The 5,000-nt window shown below is 26.9% G+C and overlaps 1 long non-coding RNA gene across 1 annotated transcript; it reads left to right on the forward strand.

The window, feature by feature from the left end:
- Nucleotides 1–1,381: 1,381 nt before the first annotated feature.
- LOC149881371 (uncharacterized) lies at nt 1,382–3,908 on the forward strand. Its single transcript, XR_016445968.1, has 5 exons — nt 1,382–1,518; nt 2,420–2,627; nt 2,748–3,130; nt 3,317–3,378; nt 3,479–3,908. It is a non-coding gene; the product is annotated as an uncharacterized LOC149881371 (long non-coding RNA).
- Nucleotides 3,909–5,000: the final 1,092 nt, after the last annotated feature.

Below are 5,000 nucleotides of genomic sequence, written 5' to 3' on the forward strand. Positions count from 1 at the left end.
TCTGTCCTCAGTATATTAGTTATAGTCTATTATATAATACATTTCAATATACGTTCTATTGCGTACGGCCAAAACTTACGTTTACTTTAATTAACATTTTGATATCCGTTTAATTCTTTACTTCTGTTTATTAAAAATAATTTCTTTTTCTCTTTTGTTCAATTACAAAACTTCTTGTTTATCCAAAAAATCTTCGTAAAGTTCTTCTTTAAAACATTCTTATAAAAACTCTCTTTTACATCACTTTGAAATTCTCTCCTTATCTCTCTCTAAAACTTCGTCTCCCTCTCTATAAAACGCCTTATTTTTTTTTTTGGAGCTTTTACAGCTTTTCCTTGTTTACGGTTGCGATACCTATTCATCATTAACTTATATGGCAAGTTGAATAAGTCTCCGTGTGCATATCTTTTCTCAGTCGTTTTCTTGAACTTTCCTTCTTTCCGACTTATCGTTTTTTGATACGACAGATTTACTTATATAAGTCTTTGTGAGTACGTCTTTTCCAATCGTTTTTTATTCTCCCTCCTCACATAGCTTTCGTCATCACAAGAAAACGAGCCTTGATTTTTAAAAGAAGGTACAGAGCTTTAAGCGTTTGTGCGGAATATTAGGTTAGCCTTGATTCTCGCAAGCTGTTCGTTTGCTTTATGTAGAGGAGTTCTTGCGGTCCTTCAATAATAAAATTCATATCTCAAGCTGGTATTTAATGAACATTTAAAATAAATCGCATATAACCAGTTATAAATTTTTTGTAATTATATCATTCATCATAAATATCAAATAAATAACTCTTAAAAATTCTGTTTTATAAAATTCTTAAGTAATTTTCAAAAGGAATCATTAAAATACATTGTTTCTTATATAAACTTAAGCATAAATGTCAACCTTGAAAAAGATGTGTGAGAAATAAAAGTGAACAAACAAATCATAATAAAAAAAAATGGCGTAGGCACTTGGTAGCAAGGGCTAAAACATGAAAAACGTCCTTAAGAAAAACTAAGTTCTAAAAAAGTGGGAAACTCAATAGAATAAGTTTAAATCTCTTTCTCCACGGCATTTCACACAAAAAACGTTTTATCGTTATTGTCATCAATATTGATATCGTTGTCGTTGTCTTCTTCTTCTTCTTCTTCATCATCATTATCATCATCATTATCATAAACTTCATCATTATCATAATCTTCATCATTTTCATCATCTTCATCATCATCATTATATTTATATTACTATTACTTTTATTATTATCATTTCTATTATTATTGCTGCCGTTATTATAATTGCTATTATTACCATTATTAATAGTAGTATAGCATCTCTCAGTAAACATTCGAAATTTGATTCGAACATTTATTCGAATATTTTTCTGTTATTATTCAAGAATGTTAACGAAATCTGACTTTCGCTATAATTTTATTTACTCCAATTGACCCTGTCGGCTGCCCTTTGTACAAAATAATGCGATTTTAATCAAGTTCGCTTTAACTTTCATCTACAAAACAATATCCATATTCAGAAACGGTAAGGTTTTGTGTGTTTGATATAGATCTATCTCTTAATAACAAAAACCGGCCTAAAAGCTAAGTTTTCTTTTTTCGGCTTGCCTAATTTTTATTTATGTTTATTTAAACAGGTATAGTTAATGTTAAAAAAAAAATCTCTCTAGGAACTTTAAAAAGTAAGTTTTTGATAAAAATCTATTTCATTTAAATACACTATTTCGAATTGGTGACGGATTTCACAAAAATAAAAACTCAGACAGTTACATTCTGCTACTTCATTTAAATATTTTGGGCAACCAATTTTAATGCTGTGTTAAAAAGCTGGGATTCGAAGCTTAAATAAACTCAAGTTGAGCATCTTATTCTGGTTTAAGCTCGTCTTTTGACTCAACTTTCATTTTGTTACATTGTTATCTACTCAGCTTTTCTTCACCATTGTGTATAGAAAGACTTTCCTCCATTTAATAGTAACTTTCCAAAAATCTTCAAGATGAACCATGTTAAAAAATAAAAATTATTTGAGCCTCAAGCTTTAAAAAATTAAAAGAACCTGAAACTCTCATTAACTATTATTGTTTCGTTTTAATGAATAAATGTGTATTCATTTCAGTTATTAGAAATTAAAGGCTTTTCATCCTTGAATCCGCGATCAATCATCTTCCTAATGTCTTTTTGTACTCCAATGAGCTCAAATAGCCTTACTGATCTTCTTTGTATTTCAGAGTAATTAAAACATCTAAATGATTATTGGACTTTTATTGGTTTTAATGCAAGAATTTATGTAACCAGTTAGAGAAATATTGCTGTAACGTATAACTTTTTGCTAAAAGATAAAACTTGAAAAATATATTGATATCGGCCTGCATTTATTTTAACCAAAAACCCGAGTTTTCTATTAAAGTACTTGCTGACTATTGTAGCCCGAAGTGCTTATCAAAAGGAGACCTTCACAAAACAGCCTCGAAAAGCGTTGAAGTGGTTGTGAGGAGAGGCAAAGAACGTTTATGATGCTACTGAAAACTACAAGCCAACAAGTAAACTTTTCGATTGTTATGGTATACACGAAGTTCAAGTGCGTTTCTTGTGTAACTATTACATAGGAATGACAATAATTTATAGAAGGAAAAGGTATGACAGCGCGATTATGTTTTGAACGTACTTAGTATTGCGATTTAATGTCTGTAGCATTACAGGCACCAAAATGCTTTCTTCTTACAAATAACACTGAAAAAAGGTTTTTTTTTTTAGCTGTTTTCTACATTTAATGACTTGATTGTTTTGTGGCTCGTTATTTAACAAAAGAAGTAGACTGTCAGTTATACAACCTAAGGACACTCTTAGGTTTCTTTATTGATCTAGCCATACAAATCGGGTTAGAAAACCCTCAGTTAAGATTTATGGCGTGGATAAACTTCAAAGATCATTGCGCCTTACGTTTTGCAGTGAAGACTTGAATTTCCTCTAGCAATGCAGAAAGTAGGAACTTTAGTAAAAGCACATTTTTAAGTTTTTGGTAAAAGTCTAGGAATATTTCGCTACGAATTGCGACTGGGTTTGTTTTCTCATTCCAAAGTGGTATTGGAACAGCATTACGAGCAGCGGTGTCGGCGAATGTGACGAAAACATTTTAGGTAAATATACTCATCATTTTTAGGTTGAAAATTGAACCAAAACTTTTCACCACTTAGATAAAAGTAAATAATAAATATAACAGAAATAAACAGATCAATAACTGATACCAGGGGAGTGATAATTACGTTCATTAAAACAAATTTAGTCGCATTCTCAACCAAAAAAAGTTTCTTTCAATTTTAAAGGCATGAGGGGTTTCATAAAGTGGCTATGAACTTACACCTAAATCTCGGAGCAGAAGATTAAGGTAATCCTCACTTCTTTGTTATTTGACTCTTTCAATCGTGCGCATTATTTGCAGTTTCGATTTTTTAACTTATCATCAAAGCATTTTTTTTTTTTAATAGTTAGACGCTTTGTAAAAGGGATGGATGTATGTGTACAACAAAGATCGTCTTGGCATCATGCAGGTAATAGGATTATCGTGAAAATACAACCGCTCCATTGTACACAGGTTTTTTAATGAATTAGAAACACGTGATTCACATATATTGACTGAATTGCTTCACCAAATCTTAGAGACTTGGTGAAGCAATTTCGTGCATAAATTATGCGTGATCGAAAGTTAGAAGACAGATATTTCACTTCCGTGCAGTCGTTCAGAATTATTTTTGATGCATAGTAAGTCTCTTTTGTGTGAGAGATTTGAAAGCGTTTTTTATGAACTGTAATCTTGAAAAATATTTATCTTAAAGAAGATGAATTTCTCAAAAATAAAAAAATTTTTTAGAAAACCAAAATTTTTTAAAAATAAAGTACATCCTTCTGATAGCACAAATAAGCCACTGGAACTTGATTCATTCGCAACAGATCGATACGATTCCTTCTTAAACGAGCTGGAGTGTGAATCTACCTTTGAAACAGCATTGTCAGAAATCGGAAATTGCTCTTCGAAAACAGACGAAAGGTATCTTGCTGATACTACTAAGAAAGAGGGAAACTTCAGAACTGCTGCTGTATCCCACATTACTAACGTTATTAACAACAACAATAATAAAAATAATAAAACGAATAATAATAATAATAATAATAATAATAATAATAATAATAATAATAATAATAATAATAATAATAATAATAATAATAATAATAATAATAATAATAATAATAATAATAATAATAATAATAATAATAAAAATGATAATAATAATAATAATAATAATAATAATAATAATAATAATAATAATAATAATAATAATAATAATAATAATAATAATAATAATAATAATAATAATAATAATAATAATAATAATAATAACAATAATAATAATAATAATAATAATAATAATAATAATAATAATGATAATGATAATAATAATAATAATAATAATAATAATAATAATAATAATAATAATAATAATAATAATAATAATAACAATAATAATAATAATAATAATAATAATAATAATAATGATAATGATAATAATAATAATAATAATAATAATAATAATAATAATAATAATAATAATAATAATAATAATAATAATAATAATAATAATAATAATAATAATGATAATGATAATAATAATAATAATAATAATAATAATAATAATAATAATAATAATAATAATAATATTAATGATAATAATAATAATAATAATAATAATAATAATAATAATAATAATAATAATAATAATAATATAAATTGCGATAAAGTTTATAGAGTTCAATATTTTCACATATTATTATTTAGTGCGTATTTGGTTTTTTAAAACGAGTTTTCTAATATTTAAAACATTATTAACTTGTTCTATAAAGCACTAAGTTCTTTATAACATTTTGGAAAAAATATGACAGTACATTTAACTTAAAGTTTAGTCTTTTAGCAATACCTGTTTTTAGACTGCCAAACGGGAACATTTTTATCCG

This window comes from Hydra viridissima, unplaced genomic scaffold (genome assembly GCF_058129835.1).
Source record: "Hydra viridissima isolate aposymbiotic clone 2 unplaced genomic scaffold, HvirCarnegie_v1 scaffold_12, whole genome shotgun sequence".
NCBI classification, from domain to species: domain Eukaryota; kingdom Metazoa; phylum Cnidaria; class Hydrozoa; order Anthoathecata; family Hydridae; genus Hydra; species Hydra viridissima.